This window comes from Mirounga leonina, unplaced genomic scaffold (assembly GCF_011800145.1).
Source record: "Mirounga leonina isolate KUSES-001 unplaced genomic scaffold, KU_Mleo_1.0 Mir_178, whole genome shotgun sequence".
Classification (NCBI taxonomy): Eukaryota; Metazoa; Chordata; class Mammalia; order Carnivora; family Phocidae; genus Mirounga; species Mirounga leonina.
The window spans coordinates 7,810,779-7,829,560 of record NW_023270464.1 but is presented as its reverse complement, the minus strand read 5'-3'; the positions used below and the strand labels follow the sequence as shown (position 1 = coordinate 7,829,560).

Genomic DNA, 18,782 nt, shown 5'->3' with positions numbered 1-18,782 from the left:
GTGGGTGTGCCTATGGGAGCTGGAGGGGGGTGAAGAGAGATTAAAGCAAAGAGAAAGAAAAGCGGGCCACCGTGCATTTCCTCTGCCCAAGTCCACAGCCCTCACCCTTCCTCCTGGGCAAGGGGGGGTTCACAAAGAGAACAGAAAAGAGGCCATCAGGTTTCACACTCCTCTTGGACAGCGAAAGCTTTGCAGATGAAAGCTCAAGACGAAGTTTGATATATCCTATGTTCCATGGCTCAAGGTGAGGCCCTGGGTTGGATCAGGAATTCAAGGTGGGGGCAGCAGATGGTCAGAGAGCGGGAAGCCTGGGGTGGTGCAAGAGGAGGGGGATTTCTTGGTCTGAAACATCACATCCAAATTCCTCTTTTTCCCAATATAAAACAGTATGTTAACTATACTGGAATTTAAATTAAAAAAAAAAATGCTCTTCTCCCTCCAATTTGGCTAAAGACACAAGGCATTATAAAGGAATGTCTTTGTTCCTTTTAAAACCACACCAATGGCAGCCTCCTCCCTGGGGCCACATCGGCTGGGAACAGAAGGTCTAAGAGCATTTCATGAATAGCCGTGCTGGCTGGACAGTTCACCTTCAGTCTGGTCCCAGGGTCTGAAGTCACAGGGATGACATCATTCTTCGGGGAAGGTAATAGGGTCTTGGCTCTTGGCACGGGCAGACAAAGGCTTCTACTTTATCACAAAAGTCTAACCTGGACCCAGTGTTGACTTTCTTTTAATGAGAGTCACTCTCATTTCCCTAGACAGACATTTCTAACCGTGGGTTTTAATCAGGGAATTTGGGGGAGTTCCCTGCCACCCCAAACTGGCCCACTGCAGAAGCCTCTAGTCCAGACATTTAAAAAAAGGATTGGCTCTCCCTTAGAAGGCTGAAGATGCTTTCATTCTGACCAAGCCGTTTGTATATCTGTAATCTGCTTGCCTCTGCTCAGGGGGATCTCAGCATCCACACAGTTGTCCAATTTCTTCCAAAGGTATGGTGCTTCTCTTGCCTTTCCAATGCCTTTACACCATCGGCCCATTTCATCACATGTAAAGCATGGACAGTAAGATCAATCTCAAAGGTGGCTGGGAAGGTGAATGCCACAAATACCCCAAAACACTGCCTGGGAACCCATTAGCATCAAACAGTATTTCCTTCTTTACCCCCAAGCCCCACCATCCCAGGACCTCCAAAAAAAAGTGATGTCAGGGTTGGTACACACGCTAAATGCTGCGTCCAGAGGCAAGAACATCTTCCCTAGTGGTCCTAAGACAGGGCCTCAATTCCTTACTCTGTTACAAGTTGGCTCTATGAACCCAAGCAGGTCAGTGAGAAAGACCTCTGTCCTCTTCGAGAATCCCCTATTCCAGCTCTGGGCAATTTTGACCAAGAGGACTGCAGGGAAAAGCCCAGAAGCCCTGGACTACCAACACAGGCTAGAATTCTCCCCACAAGTCCCCCATGTTCTCACCTCCCCTTCTCAGGTCCACAGCCACCTGCATTGCCCAGAGCCACGGTGGGCCTATGGAAATGACCACGTGCCCACCCATTTCCTCCCATCCCAGAAGCACCTCGGGGAAACTCAGAGCTAGTCTGCAGGCTCAGCTGGCCTTTCTGGCCTTGGAGGTGAGGCTTGCCCCGTTGTTCTACCTGGAGGAAGGAGCCACAGTTCTTCCTCTGCCTGCCCTCAGCCTGCGAGTCTCTCAAAAGGACAAGAGTCTCATTCATCTGTAGCCTGAGCATCCCCCAGAAGCTCCACACAGATTCCCCACAAAGACACAGAATCCTCAAACTGCCTTGGAAAAAAGGGCAGAGCTGTGCACTTTACATAACGCTTTTCCATAGGAGGAAACAGGCCCACATCTTAACTCAATTTAGAATCGGTTTTTAAGCGTCTATTTATAGGCATCACACAAGTACCCCTTGTGGATGGTGGAGGAATCAGGGCTCTGGGCTCTGGTCCACCACTACTCATTAGCATTCTTTTCATGTTTGTCTTCTCTAATTTCCCCAGCAGCATTTTAACTCAATAGCAAGGTCACCTACCACTTGGACCTAGCACCACTTTCCATTTCCTCCAAAGAAAAATATGAATTTTCTTGGCCATGCAGCAGTGCCCTCTCCCCGCCCTCTCGGGGTCCCTCGCTTGCGTTGGCAAAAGCAGGGTTGTGTTATTCTTAGTGAACTGTGTTTCTGGACAGACGGTTCACCTTCAAAAAACCAACAAAGTCATGAGCGCAGAGCCCTGGGAAGGCCCTTGGGGGTCAGCTGGTCCCTGCTGGCCCTGAGTCCCCCACCTGGCCAGAGATACCCAGGGAGAGCCTGCTCCCGTTCCAGCAGCCAGATGAACACAGAGAATCACCGACACTTCAGAACAACCCAGTCTTCTCTTCTCGGCCGTGTACGGCCTGGCCGTTCCTACTTCTACCAAACACACGTCCCCATCCTCTTTCTACCCTCTCTGGAGGCATCAAGGGCCGCCAGGTCCCTTCCCCTGTTTCTCTTGGCTACTAGTGATCAGGCAGAAATCCCAGAGCCTGCTCTTCTTCTGGTAATGCACAGCCATTTTTGGAATAATCTCCTCATCCTTATCAAGCCCCAGACTGGCAATGAAGTCCACAGGTCTCCCCATAAGATGTAAACACTCCACTTTCCAAGTTGCTGTCCCACCCACAAGTTATTTGGGGGGAGTAGGAGGGTGGCTTATCCTGTATTCCAGCTTGCCAGGGGAGGCGGGAAATACAAAGCCATAGGAACCTGGGAGATTCCACGAAGGCTCCTTCTGTCCGCATGCTGACGACTGGATTCTCCGGGGTCCGGAGACCCCAGGCCCTTGGAACCAGTACAGAAGGGAAGGTGGGCCCTCGCCTGGGCCACTGAATCCACAGCAGAACTCAGGCACAGAGAACACTGCCAATAAACAGCCCTCCAGCTGCCTGACTTGAAAATACCATGTGGCTCGGTTCTCCTACGACTACTGTTGCCGAGGCAGGCGGTTGGTACTCGGTGTCAGGATTAATTAACTTTCTCACAGGATGCCCACCACAACCGCCGCTGTCGGTTCTCTGTTATTGGACATGCACATCTCTGGCAATCAACTGGAGCTCTGATCACACCGAGCCTTTGAAAGGCTCTTGGGAGGCAAACAGAAATCCGAAACATGGCTTCGAGTGGACGGTTCATAAATCTGCTGCTCACCTTTGATATTAGGCCAGGGGAGGCGGTGGGAGGCCCCAACTCCACAAGCCATCCTCGGGGCCCACTAGCGGCCCGCATGGTTGGGGAGGGGGCCCCCAAGGCAGGAAGCCCCTGAGGCGAAGAGAACTTCCACGGGCCCTGAGAGAGCAGCTCAAGCAAGCCTCCACCCAGAGCCGGAGAGACGGGCCCTGCAGCAGGGACGGTGCTGGGCCAGGGGACACGCAGGTCACAACCAGACTTTATAAGCACTTTTTCTTGGCAAAGTGAAGGCAACACTCACAGTCAGATGGGCTCCCAGGCCTGGAAGCTGCCCTGGGAGGAAGCCTGGCACAGAGGCAGACAGAGGTGGACGTGTCCAGGGCCGAGGCAGGAAGTGTGCCTGGAGGCCAGAAGGCTGATCTCACATGCTAACCAAGTGGCCAGGGACCTGCATGGCGGAAGCACGTTTCCTGGAAGCAAATAGGCAACCCTGTGCTTTATAAGAGGCTGGGCCCTGGGCACATGGGTTTGGGGCTGTGGCTGGATCGTAGAATAAGTAGAATTTGATGAGCAATAAGGACCCAGATTCAGTGAAATGCTTGCCGATGGAAGACTCGGGCCACACTGAGCAGAGGGTCTGGGATAGGGCTGGGAAGGGTCTGCTCAGAGCACCATGGCCAGAATGATGGGGGAGAAAGCTCAGGCTGCATCAAAGGCAGGGCGCATCAGCTGCACCCTGTACCCAGCTCGGGCGTGGTTCTTTCTAGTACCAGCCCAGTGGCTGCAGCCGGCACCGAAAGCCAGGCGCTCATGGGGCTGTCAGTACCTCTGCATGATGGAGAGCTTGGAATAGGAGTTCACACTCCCGTGGCCTTCATGGGCCAGCCCAGGGGGCCATGGAGCTCATCTGCACTGCGCTGCCTCCCAGAGGGGAACAGGCAGCCAGCAGAGGTCAGCATCTGGCAGAGAAGCTGCCGCAGGAAAAGGCCTCCTGGGACCTGGTACTATAGCTCCACCAAGCTGCCCCTGGGGGATGCAGCATGAGTAGCCCAGCATCCCCACAGGTATGGCTGGAACCGCACAGTAGGATTTTGTGGGGGTGTGGATGCTCCCCCAGGTTTACCGTGGGGCTGGGGCAGGGGTTCTGCTGTTTCCTGATGGGAAGGACTCACCGGGACAGTGCTCAGTTGGGCACAGCAGGGTCATTCCAAGGGAAAGAAAGAGGGCCCTTAGGAAACATTTCGAGTACTGGTCACAGACCAACTATAGTGGGGAAACAGGGGTTGGGCTCAGAGAGGGGCTCCAGGTCCTCAGAGCCATATAAACAGAAAGGATGCAGCCCAGGTTATGGGGGAAGGGGCCAGGGGAGCAGTGATGGGAAAGTTGGGGGATCTTCCAGCTTGAGTGGACACCAATGGGCTGTTTACAAGTAAAAATCTTAAAATTCTGAAAAACTCAGTCCCCTCGCTAGCTGGGTAAAGTCTTCAAACACTAATAACTCTATTTATAAACACCAGTATGTATTATTCTTCTCCTTCTGGGAAGAAAGCTGCATCTTTAGAATAAAGAGCTCAAACCGTGAAACTTTCATTTGAGCAAATGTTTTGGGAACAAACTGGATTTAAAAATCCATCTTCAAAGGTCTCAAAGTTTCAAAAACTGTTTCGTTTGAGAAGGGCACTTCTAAAAACGCTATTAAAAATACATCATTATTACGAGAAACACACAAATCACTACTAATGAAATGGTCAAAACTCTCCATTCTTGGAAGCTTATCTTTCAAAGTCTGGAGGTGACCAGCCACAGAGGAAGCGTCACATTCTACCACCAAACTCCTTGGTTGGGGAAGACCCTCACTCCCTGCTCCAGATTCCAATGCAGAGACTATTTATCCCTGATTAGTTTCCTGAATGGGGACTGTTCTTTGAAGGTGATTATTTGTTTCCTGTCCATGGGGCCTATGAGGCCACACTAATGGCAGATTTGAGGGTAGAGACATGGATCATTTCGATCCATTTCAAAACCTAAAAATTTGAACCCAAACTGGCTCTAACGTCCACTATCGCCAACTTACTTTTTCTGCATTTGCTTTTATGTAAAATCATCTGAGGCTCTACCAAATGAACCTGAGAGTTCCTTACAGCAGTGTTGAGCTAATTTATTAATGTTGGGGTTGAAATTAAAGGTGCCCTGATCCAGCCGCGCTGTAATCTCAATAGATCTGTCCTTGAGCGCTCCGTGGACAGAATCACGGCTCCCAGGGCTCTTCTTAGCCGAGGTGTTTACACTGTAACATCTGACATATTTCTCTGATGATTCTTGATATTAAACCAGTCTTGTGTTTGTTTGGAGTTCTCACCTGGCTCTGGGGAACAAGAGGACAGTGCAACGCTGAGGGATGAAAATCAGAACGCGGTGCCAGGACTGTCCCCGTTACAGCCAGAAGTGGTGTCTTAAGAAACAAGGGTGAAGGGCAAAGGAAGGGCTGGTGGGGCGGGCTCAGGCAGGTCTGCGCCGACCCCAGGGATGGAGGGGAGGGTTCAGAGGAGCCTTCCAAGCCTGCATCTGCCAGGCTCACCTCATTGTTATTCTCTCCCAGGCAAATGAGGCTTCTATTTTTGCTGCGAGGAGTCTGCTGCCTTCCAATTCCCCGCTGCGTCCCCTGGAGGGAGGCGGGGATTTCATGTTCTCTTCAGGCAGCTCAGGGATGCGGAAGGGAGGGTCATCTAGACGGCTGAGAGCCAGAGAGAAGCAGTGCCTGCCAATCTTATCAAATGAGGACACGGTGCTCAAGAAAGCTCTGGGCAAAGTGATGATGCATGTGCACGGTCTGATATGACCATGCAGGGCACATCAGGGTCTTTCTGGCCCATGTCACGCTTACTGTGACAGGCACTAACTATTTCACAGAGGTGCACCTTTTAATCCTCACAGCAGTGCTGTGAGGTAGCAAGGTTGTTGTCACCCCCATTTTACAGATGAGGAAACTGAGGCACACAAAAGTTATTAAGTGGTGTGCCTGAGGCCACACAAGAAGTTCTGGAGGTGGGGGCACCTGGGTGGCTCAGGCGGTTAAACATCTGCCTTCGGCTCACGTCATGATCCCAGCATCCTGGGATTGAGCCCCATGTGGGGCTCCCTGCTCAGCGGGGAGTCTGCTTGTCCTTCTCCCTCTGCCCCTCCCCCTGCTGGTGTGCTCTCTCTCTCTCTAAATATAAATCAATAAAATCTTAAAAAAAAAAAATAAGGAAGTTCTGGAGCTGGGACTTAATCCTGGCAGTGTGGCCCAAGAAATTTCACTGGGCGGAAAAAATGGGGAAAGATATTTATAATATATAAATCAGATGAAGGATTAAATGATCGATAAGAAAATTCAAAACAAGGAGCAAAAGATATGAACCTTTTGCTGAATAATTATACTTTATATTTTACACCTTTATACTGTATAATTATTCAGTATTCACAGAATAATCAATACATAAAATAAATATACATAAATATATGAAAATAAATACATGAAAAGATGTTCAACCTTACTGGCAGGTAGAGAAATGCAAATTAAGACACCCCCCCCTCCATAGAGACCACTTTCACCCAATCAGACTAACAAAAATTAAAAACATCTGACAACACCAAGTGGTATCAGGGAAAAAAGGGGAAGGGGAACCCCCACGCCGCTGGTGGAAACATTCATTAGTAGACCCACTTGGGAAAACAACTCGGCCGCTTCTAGAAAATGTAAAGATTCATACATTTATCCCACAGCGATTCCAATTCTTGCTAAGTATTCTAATCAAATCTAGCTCATGGTCACATAGAGACACACACACCGGTATTCATAACAGCCTTGTCTGAAGCGGCAAGAAATTGGAAACCATCTGAACACCTGCCAATGAAGAACAGATACAATGAAATGCCACACAGCAGCAAAAAGGTATAAAGGACAGCTACATGTTTTCACATGGATGCAACGGGCAGATATAAAGTGAGGCAAAACAAAGGCAAGCTACAGAAAGAAAAACATACAATTTGATATCATTTACACAATGCTTAGAGACATGCAGAAATCATAGGTATATTGATTAATGCAGAAAATTAAAACACGCACCAAACTCTAATAGTAGTTACCTCTGCGTGGGAAACAGGGGGATGCAGTCAGGGACGGGCCCCAGCTATACTGGTTAATGATGATGGTTTAAAATACGTCCACTGATTCTTTTCCACTCCCTTCAAAAGGTGGAGCCTAATTCCCCTCTCCTTGAAAGTGGGCTGGGCTTAGTAACGTGGGTCTAGTGAACAGAGTAAGGCAGAGGTGACGATGTGTGGCTAAGGAGACTAGATCATAAAAGGCACTGCAGTGTTCTCAAGACTCTCTCTTGGATCACTCACTCTGCGGGAAGCTGCCGCCATGTTGTGAGGACACTCAAGCAGCACTGTGGAGAGGCTCCATGCAAAAGAACTGAGGTCTCCCGCCCACAGCCACATGAAGTCATCTCGGACGTGGATCCTCCAGCCCCAGTTAAGCCTTCAGATGACTATGGCCCTCGCCCACATGTGGACCCTGAGACAGAATCATCCAGCCGAGCTGCTCCCAGATTCTGACCCACGGACTCCATGTGTGAGGTAATAATGAGGTATGTGACTGAGTTTTGGCATAATTGGTTACACAGACGGTGATAACCGACATAGTAGTATTCTCTACTTTAAGTGGGTTGTGGCACACAGGTGTTCAGCACATAATTCTTGTTACCTTTTTGTATGTTGAATATTTTATAATAAAAATTTAATCCAAAAGACTTGAGTTAGGTCCACATAGGTTAACAGTTGGAAACAGTGGATAGTAGAAGACAGGGAAACATAATAGGAAGGGGCTTCATCCTTCTGGGTGATCAGAGAATGGCTTCTCTCCTCAGGGGCATAAGGAACATAGAAAAGCCCCACGTGGGCAGGAGAAGAGGAAGCAGAAGGATTTGTTCTATTAACATATTTAAAACAGGGAGTCCTTTTAGGCTAAGAGAGTGTGTGTCTGAGCCTGAGACGCTGACCGGCAGGGAGAGGGGGATGTCTGGCAGCACCCAGGGTGGCCCTCCTCCTCAACGGCTCCTCCCAGGTCTTGAGGCCATCAGAGAAGGGCGGGGTTGCCCAGAAGCCAGGATCTGGACATCATCACGTCTCTCTCTCTGTCTGTCTGTCTCCCTCTCTCCTTCAGGTTCCAGATAAAGCAAATGTACGTTCCTTGGAAGTCATTGAGCTGGTCAGGGTCAACTGATCCAGGAGAAGCAGTGAGAACCAGTTAAATGTGGCAGACCCAATCTGTATCAAGATTCCCAGAGAACCACTGGAACTATTCCAGACCACTTATTGTCAATCCTCTTTAAGAGCCTAAATCCACCATCTCACAACTGGTGCTATGTTCTGCAATTTACTCATTCAAAGAACTATGTCCAAAATCCATTTTAATTGAAACAACCACTTTTCTCACTATGAAGTGACAGCTGAAGCAACAATAACACTTAATATATTCCATGCTTGCCTGCTTTCTAAAAAAAAAAAAAAAGAAAGGAAAGAAAACACTGTCGAGATGACAGAGCGTGCAAGCCATGCTTTTAGTGCTGTCCTTTTGAGTCTGACTTGGGGAAGTGGCCACTGAGAATTCGGATGCACCTGTGATTGTTCTCATTCCTCGCCTCTCTGTGGCTGGCCCCGGCCGACAAAGGGAGGAAGAAGACGTGGTGAGAACAGGAAGGGGTGAGGGGAAACATGGGCCGTGCTGGTGGTGTGGGGGGAAAGCATCAGAGATGACGGCTACCGAGACGGCAGAGCACAGGGCCACACGGCATCCATCCCAGCCAGAGCCAGCAGGAGACAGGGAGACAGCCAGGCTTCTGAGTCCAAGGCCCAACTTCAGGTCCCGCCTCTGCTTAGGAACTGTGACCACAGCATGTTCCCCCCACTGCTCTGAGACTCGGGCCCTGCATCAGACACAGAGAAGGCAAGAGGGGGAAGGGGGGCGCCTGGGTGGCTCAGTCGGTTAGGTGTCTGTGTTCGGCTCAGGCCATGATCCCAAGGTCCTGGGATCCCTCCCACATCCACGTCCGTCTGGCTTCCCTGCTCAGCGAGGAGTCTGCTTCTCCCTCTCCCTCTGCTGCGCCTCGCTGCTTGGGCGCTCTCTCTCTCATAAATAAAAAAATAAAATTTGAAAAGGAAAAAGAAACAGAGCAGGTCTCACAGGATCCTAAAGCTCCCTCAGTCCCTCCTTGGCCTTCAGGACAACACTCAGCCCTCACTGGGAGGAAATCAAGACAGAGGCCAACTCAGGGGAACTAGGGATGAGTGCTGGTGCAGGACTCAATAGCTCAGTGATCCTGAGCCTCAGTGTCCTCTGCTGTGAAATGGGGATAATAAAAGTCTCCCATAAACCTCCGTCACAGGATTGCCATGAGGCTGACATGAGGTACCAGCAGGTACTCAGTGAGAAATACATGCCAATTCTTGTCATAAAGCCATTCAATTCCTGCTGCCCTGGGGCTGGCCCCACTCTCTCTCCCATCCATCCCCCAGCGCCCCAAGAAGGAACATATCAGGTACTCGTTTAGTGCCCACGTCGAGCCCCTCAGAGGGGGGATCCCAGACCCAGGTCAGCATTCATAGCACCCGGCACACAGGAAAGGTCCCACTCCCTGATTCCAGAACCTCCACCCAGGCCACCTCCACAGTCCCCAGCAGATATTCTTTCAGAGCCGGCAGCGCACCTCACACCAGAGCATGAGAGTCTGGGTGCCCTCCTAGGATGCGGCATTTTCAGAGACAAAGCTCACTAACCCAGAGGGACGCAGGGGCCTGGGGCAGGTCAAGGGGCTCCTAGCACCACTTATACCTCAGCAGGACCCTGGCCCAGGGGTGCTGGCTGCAGAATGACTTGGGTGCTTTGGATCACAAAGTCCCTCTGAACTACTCTGAAACCCCTTCCCTAACATAACAATAAAAAAAAAAAAAACCCTTCCTACACGTTCCCTGGGCCTGCACCCTCCCCAGTCACGGGTTTCCCAGAAGACAGGAATCTGTCTCGGGGGGCCTGGAGGGGGTCCTCCACTTCCTCCTCAGAGCTGCCCCCAGGCCCAGCCCTTCCAACCCATCCTGGCTTGCTCCCTCACTTGCTGCTGGCGGGGAGGGAGTCCCTGAGGTAATACTCTTGGAGGTCACCAATTCACAGTACCACATACCCAAGGGGTTTCCATATCTATGACACACCAGCCTCTATGACAAAAGTCAAAGGTGAGTTTGGATTTTTTAAGTTTTCTAGAAAAGACTCTCAAAAATAATGTATCAGCAGAAGGTGAAAGGAACCAAAATTGCCAGGCATGGGCCCCCAAACTGAGCATCAGACAGGAATCCTTAACAGTGTCATCCGTGTCAACACTGAAACCAATTACTCCCCACACATACACCACCAATAAATAGCCTCTCATCTAGAAAAGAAAGGCAAGGAAATGATTTTCACTTTCAAAACAGGGCTCTCCTCAAGCAAGGATCGCCCTGCGTATCCCTCCGCATGCAGGAGCTGAAGGAAACACACAGGGAGATGGTGGCTGGGCTGGAAATGTCTGCAGAAATGTTTACACCCACCAAACCTCAGACCTCTGGCAGGTAACCCAAGCCCACTGGAAGTGGGAAGCAGCGTGGTCACCCCAGGGTCCATACCAGCGAATCTCCAGACAGCTTGCAGAGTGGAGACGTGGGTGGGCGACACGCAATGACTTGCTGTTTTACCAGCTTCCCTCCGACTCCGATAAACCCATGACCTTGAGGTGTCAGGATCTTAACCACATACAGGGCCACCTTTGGTTTAATGATGCATTTCATTTTTACCTAATGATTACTACAACCTGGACTCATCACTGAGGCTGGTCGATTACCGAGGTCTCTCATTCTGGTTCTATGGGGAGGCTGGATACTGGCCCCAGACAGGCATGCAATGTTCCCAAGCAGCCTGGTAAAGAAGTTTGCTCTCAATACATCATCAGTGTGTCCTTCAGATGGCGGTGCTTGTCAGAGGCCTCTTGCTAGTCTCACTTTATCATAGTAATTTGCTGTTTTGTAGGTCCAACCTTATCAATTTATTTTCTCAAGACTGTTCTTTAAGACAGGACTACTGGGAGAACCAAATATAAATCCTCTACTGCCAAAGCAGAAATATACACAATCAGAATATTCTTACTAACCCAGCCTCGAGATGAAGCTGATATAACAGAAGAGAGGGTTGTGAGAAAGAAATTGGACCCACGATAACAAGGTCAAGCTGCTAGATCAAGCCTTGCCTGAAACCATGAGTTCCAACTACACGAGAAAAAGTTTATATTACCATGAGATGGGTTTTCCGTTAGGTCAAGTGTCTTCATGGATGAGGAAACTGAGGCCCAGGGAGGTAACGTAACTCTGCCAGCCCAGAGAACAAGAGAATGAAACCTCAGTTATGCTGCATTAAGTCCTGCCTTGTGTCAAAATCCTAGGCTGTGTTCAGTTTCCAACTTTACTCTTATTTGCCATTCTGCTCTCACTCTGATTATTTGGTAGCTTTATCTAACATTTTGAGTTGGATGTTTAATTCATTCATTTATTTTTTTATTTTAAGGCACAGCTTTATGTGCATCCCATAGATTGATGAATTTATAGAGTTTAATCTTATGATTTTCCAAGTTGAAAGGCCCTTTTGTTTTTTATCTTATGGTTAACTTCTAGTTTTATTGCATTGTGATGACAGAACTTTGTTTGAATCATTTCCATGTTACAAGAACTTACTGAAGTTTTCTTTGTAACCTAATACATGTCAACTTTCACAAATGTTTCATGTATTCTGGAAACAAAGTTGTATTCTCTATTATCATGGTACAAAGTCTGGTATGTTGGGGGCATAGTCCTTTGTCTCCTTCACACATCTTGGAGAGCAAGTGGCTGTCATGGTCTCCAGAATGAGTATGCTTCTGTCCCTATCTCCTGCTTCACAGCTTCAAGGAGGTTCCTCAATGTTAAAGGGAAAAATGTTTTGAACTAAGTATTGCAAATGTATCAGATATATTAGGTGTACCTAAAGGAGGTCTTAGAATCAAATTTCTAACTTTTTTTTAATAAATTTAATTCTTTTTTATTTTAATCTGTTATGTTAATCACCATACATTACATCATTGGTTTTTGATGTAGTGTTCCATGATTCATTGTTTGCATATAACACTCAGTGCTCCATGCAGAACGTGCCCTCTTTAATACCCATCACCAGGCTAACCCATCCCCCACCCCCCTCCCCTCTAGAACCTTCAGTTTGTTGCTCAGAGTCCATAGTCTCTCATGATTCGTCTCCCCCTCCGATTTCCCCCCCTTCATTTTTCCTTCCCTGCTATTGTCTTTTTTTTTTTTAAACATATAATGTATTATTTGTTTCAGAGGTACAGGTATGTGATTCATCAGTCTTACACAATTCATAGTGCTCACCATAGCACATACCCTCCCCAATGTCTGTCACCTAGCCACCCCATCCCTCCTACCCCCTACCACTCCAGCAACCCTCCGTTTGTTTCCTGAGATTATTTTTAATGAGGTTTCCTTTAATTTATTTTCACAGTTGAAATCAGAATTAAAACCCCTAATTTCTTTTTCTTTCTACTGGCTTTGTTTCTGTACACCCTCCCATCCTTTCCAGCCTTTGTAATTACTTTGTTTTAGGCATGACTTTCTTAAACAGCAGAGCTGGGCACCACTGTGTGAACCAATCTGAAAGTCTTTTATTCGGTGGATTAAATCTACTTACACAGCGAAGGAAACGATCAACAAAACTGAAAGGTACCCTACTGAATGCGAGAAAACATTTGCAAATGACATATCTGATAAAGGGTTGGTATCCAAAATATATAAAGAACTTATAAAACTCAACATGCAAAAAAAACAAGTAATCCAGTTAAAAAATGGGCAGAAAACATGAAAAGATATTTCTCCAAATAAGACTTCCAGATGGCCAACAGACACATGAAAAGATGCTCATCATCACATACCATCAGGGAAATGCCAATCAAAACTACAATGAGATATCACCTCATATAAGTCAAAATGGCTAAATCAAAACCACAAGAAACAACAGGTGTTGGTGAGGATACAGAGAAAGGGGAACCCTCTTGCACTGTTGGTGGGAAGGCCAAGCTGGTGCAGCCACTCTGGAAAACAGTATGGTGGTTCCTCAAAAAGTTAAAAATAGATCTGCCCTCTGATCCAGCAATTACACTACCAGGTATTCACCCAAAAGATACAAAAATACTAGTCTGAAGGGATACATGCACCCCGATATTTATAGCAGCATTATCAACAATAGCCAAATTATGGAAAGAGCCCAAATGTCCATCAACTGATGAATGGATAAAGAAGAGGTGGTACTCAGGCATCAAAAAGAATAAAATCTTGCTATTTGCAGTAACGTGGATGGAGCTAGAGAGTATTATGCTAAGTGAAATAAGTCAGTCAGATAAAGACAAATACCATCTGACTGACTTATGTGGAATTTAAGAAACAAAACATATGAGCAAAGGGGATAAAAGAGAGAGACAGAGGCAAACCAAGAAACAGACTCTTAACTACAGAGAACAAACTGATGGTTACCAGAGGGGAAGTCGGTGGGGGGATGGGTTAACTAGGTGATGGGGAGTAAGGAGGGCATTTGTTGTGATGAGCACCGAGTGATGTATGGAAGTGCTGAATCACTATATGTACACCTGAAACTAATATTACACTGTATGTTAACTAACTGGAGTTTAAATTGAAACTTTAAAAAAAAAGATGTGCTAATAAACTCATAAGTAGAATCAAAAATAAATAAATATGTAAATACTCTTTAAATAGATTTTTTTAAAAATCCACTTCAATTTCTCAGTGTGGCTGGTGTGTTCAATTTCAGCTCCGTCATTTTTTTGTGTGTTGTAGTTACCATGTGTATTTCACTTTGTAGTCTATTTTCTTCATTCCCTTAGGTTTTTCCCCCACTTTGGGTATTTAGGAAAGTCTGTATTTTGACTTTCCTACCTGCAGGACAATCCATGAGCTTATTCTACTTTCTTCTTTCCTTCTCCCTCGTTCACCTATTACTGTTACTGATTATTTCCATTTTGTCAATTTACATACATTTATATCTACTCTTCCACATCTACCCCTACCCTTTTAGTAGTTACATATGCAATTAAAAACCGTATTAATACCCACTACCAGTCCTTTTGCCAAAGTTGCCCCAAACATCTTTTCACTGAGTGAAATCTGTCCTCTACTGCATGGCATACATATATTTGACACCCAGAGTGGGGTCGTTTTTAACACCTCCACCCTCAATACGACAAAAATATTTGTAGGAGTTATCAAATAATAACTAGTAATGGTCATTATTTGCTTGACTTGATCTCTAACTTATAACAGTTTTTTTTAATTTCCATTTTACAATTCAAATTCAGTACAGTATTTCCTGTGTCAACTATTTCGCTAACAAACGAAAGTATTACACTTCACAGTTTATGCTCTGTTTTACTGTTTCAACTTTAAACACAAAATAAAGATGCCACATGGTCACACAAAATGACAGAATTGAAGAAACTCGAATTCTGTTTCTTTGTCTTCACTATTACTGTGCTAGTATTGTTTATTTCTAAATCTACTATTTAAATGCAGGAATATCTAGTCCCACAGGAGAAGCCTGTACATGAAAGGAACTTGAGTGATTCTGAATGGTTATAACTTAACTCTCAAAATATCCATGCATACCTGAGTCTACGCATGTCAGAGCATGACTAAGGGGGAGTTCTCTAAATTCAGTGCCATGTAGAAAGCAATGTTTATTAAACCATAACTAACACGGATGTGCTCATTTGAAGCCTGTGCACATTACTAAAATGCCAGTAACAGGAAAAATTGCTTAGACATTAGACCAAAAAGAGATTTTTTTTTTTCAGGAGGGGCATTTCTCAACTGACATTCTTTAACAGTGCTGGAACATGGTGATAATAAAAAGCTGACCAGCTTTTAGTCAGTTTTGTCATTGCTTTTAAATTATTTGCAGATGAAGCAACTCCTATTGCCTGCATCCAGGGCAGACCGCTTCTACCACCCCCAGCACACCACAGATTCTGGTAGATTCTTTAAATAGGGCTGGTGGGTACAGTATTCTTCTACTTCTTTCATCTTTTAACTATTTTTCTAAAACCTTGATGCTTCAAGGACAGTTGACTGGATATAAAACCCTTAGCTCATATTTTCTTCCTTGAGTTTCTTGAAAATGTCGTGTTACTTGTTCGTTTTGCCTGGAGGCCCAGCTGATGGCACATTTATCTTTATTTATATTTACGGTACATGTATCTTTAAAGTCTAATAGCTTTAGAGCAAAATTTTGAGTTGACCATTCTCAGAATGATAGCAGACTACAGGTGGTCCCTGAACAATGCGGAGATTAGGGGTGCCGATCCCCACACAGCTAAAAATCCACATGCAGCGTCTAACTCCCCAAAAACTAAACGACTAACAGCCTACTGCTGATGGAAAGCCTTATGATAACATAAGCAGTTTAGATTAACACATATTCTGTACATTCTCTGTATTATCTACTGTATTCTTACAACATAGTAGAGAAAAGAAAATGTTAAAATTTTAAATTTTAATATTTATAGTACTGTACTGTACTTCTCTTAAAAAAAAAAAAAAGTCCACAAAGAAACGGACCCATGCAGTTCAAACCCATGTGGTTCAAAGGCCAGCTGTATTTCCAAGCAGATTCAGATATTTTGTTTCAGGAATTTTTTCTTGAATTACAGCTTTAATTTTAGTTCTGTTCCATTGCTTCTCTTTTCTTCCTCAGGGTCTCCAACTATAGGTATGCTGGATCTTTTTCCAACTGTCAGTATTCCATCTCTTTCTTTATTTGTGTCATTTTCTTGATTCTATTCATTTCTCTGCTTACTGTACTTTCAGTGGCAACTTCCTGTCCCCTTGGACACCTTATAATTTACTACTCATTTCAGAGATAACTTTATTTTTTTCTTCCATTCCTTTCCTTAGGGAAAAAAAAAAAGAAAAATTCCTTTCCTTAGTTTTATAAACTCCCACTTCATATCCTCCTGATGTTTATCCATTGCCAGTCTAATTTTTTGAATTTCTTGACTCATGGTGTTTTTAACATTTGCAATTGCTTGTTAATTATATTGCATTCGTCTCTTTACTTCTTGACTCTTCATGTGCCTAAATATTTTGTGACTCATTTCTTTTTTTTTTTCCTTACAGTAACATTGTATGGATTCTAGGTTTGTTTAAATTTTTATTTATTTTCCTTAGTCTCTCCAGTTTGCCTGGACCAGCAAAAGCAGGAGATGGGCTGGGCGGGGGAGGGAGTTGGGTGCAGGAAGTAAGAGGGATTTGTGTGGCTTGCTTAAGAACTTGGCTTAGGGGCACCTGGGTGGCTCAGTCGTTAAGCGTCTGCCTTCGCTCAGGTCATGATCCCAGGGTCCTGGCATCGAGCCCCGCATCGAGCCCCGCATCGAGCTCCCTGCTCAGTGGGAAGCCTGCTTCTCCCTCTCCCATTCCCCCTGCTTGTGTTCCCTCTCTTGCTGTCTCTCTCTTTCAAATAAATAAAATCTTTAAAAAAAAAAAAAAAGAACTTGGCTTAGTTATATAATCCTCATTTCTTACAACTCTGAAGTATAGTTTCTTTAATAAATAATAGAGGTTTTCCTTCTCTCCCTCCTTCCCTCTCCCTCCTTTCCTCTTCCTTCCCCTCTCCCTCTCTTCCTCCTTCTCCTCCCCCCTCCCTCTTCCTCCTCTCCTCCCCCTCCTCTCCTCCTCCTTCCCTACCTTCCCTCCTCCTCCTCTGCCCCCTCTTCCCCTCTACTCTTTGGTCTTTCTCAGTTTCATTCCTTGATGCTTTGTTGTTTCACTAAATTCCTTACCTCCAGCTGATTCCTTCTTCCTTTTACACTTCCAGGAGGCACTGTGCTTCCCAAGATGTATCCCTCTCCCAGAAGAAGAACCTCTGACCTCATGCACTTTCCAAGCCCCTCTTTTTCACTTCCTCAACAGCCAATACTTAAGTTACTAGGTCAGACCTACTCTTGGCATTTCCCCACTGAGGTTAGGGCATTCTCTCTCTCCCCCATCCTGTATGAAGTTTTCTGCACGTAGGCTTCCTGACGACTGCGAATTACAAGACATTAGGATGGATTTTACAAGATACTTTAAATACGACAAGCTGTAGGCTTGGACTTTGCTACACAGAAAAAGCGAAATGTGCTTCCAAAATGTTCCTTTAAAACTACTAGTAGTGCTGGGCGCCTGGGTGGCTCAGTCGGTTAAGCGACTGCCTTCGGCTCAGGTCATGATCCTGGAGTCCCCGGATCGAGTGCCGCATCGGGCTCCCTACTCGGCGGGGAGCCTGCTTCTCCCTCTGACCCTCCCCCCTCTCATGTACTCTCTCTCTCTCATTCTCACTCTCTCAAATAAATAAATAAATCTTTAAAAAAAAAAAAAAAAGTTATGTGCTAAAAAAAAAAAAAACTACTAGTAGTGCTAATAATAACAGGGATCAGAAAATGTGTCTCTGGGGATTACTTTCAAAACCACTGGCATGTGCGTTTGTGGTTGTTTCATACCAGGCTGGGTAGTGTGCATTGGATGGTTCTGATTTTTGCAGAATAATGGGAAGGGTTTCATATTATTCTGCCACATACAGGAAAACGTGAGAAGAGACAAGAGGCAAAGTCACCTAGTCTCAAAAATCACATTTCAACTCGAACAAGCAGGGAAAAGCTCTAGTGCGTTTCTGAGACACACGAATTTTCAAAGTTGGGCAGGCCGTCAGGAGGTTCCTCAACTCTTGCCTCACTTGAGAGATGCTGGTGTTTCCTTGGCAGACGCAACACCTCAGACAGGATTTGTGAGGAAGTGCGGCACTCTCTCCGATTCTGGCTTAGACACCTACGTGGGAACATTCCAGGAACTACAAAATGATTCAGACTGGCGTTCATCACCGTCCCCACCTGGAATTTTGTAAGCTCTGGCTCTGTTCATTCCTTTCCATTTTTAGTCTTTTCATTTCAGTCACATGGGAAATCTACCCATTGGGTGGTGTGTAAACCAGGGGTCACCCTCCTTCTCTGGACTCCCCACTGAAATCCCTTTTTGGACAGCCTGGTATGAAACAACCACAAACGCACATGCCAGTGGTTTTGAAAGTAATCCCCAGAGACACATTTTCTGATCACTGTTATTATTAGTACTACTAGTTTCAAACCCTACTCTGTGTTTCCTTCTGTCTCTACACTCAGGGCCCACCAAGAATATTCAGTTATTTCCTTTTTATTTTTTAAACGAAGTCAAAATTGCTTTACTGACTAAAAATCTGCTTTGATTCTATCTGGTCCAGCTTGCCAGTCAGGACTGACTTGGTATAATCAGAACCATCTAAGGGAGCACCAGGGGGCTATCCATCCACTCATCAGGCCTCATCAGAACTAATCAGAACATAGGTAGATTCGATATGAATACCACAGCTCTCCAGACACTTTCCTAAAATCAATCTTACCATACGACGCCTAGG

The 18,782-nt window shown here is 45.9% G+C and overlaps 1 long non-coding RNA gene across 1 annotated transcript in view; it reads right to left on the bottom strand.

The window, feature by feature from the left end:
- LOC118022975 overlaps positions 1–18,782 on the bottom strand; it is a 116,020-nt gene that overhangs the window by 52,188 nt on the left and 45,050 nt on the right. The gene's annotated exons all lie outside the window — the stretch shown is intronic.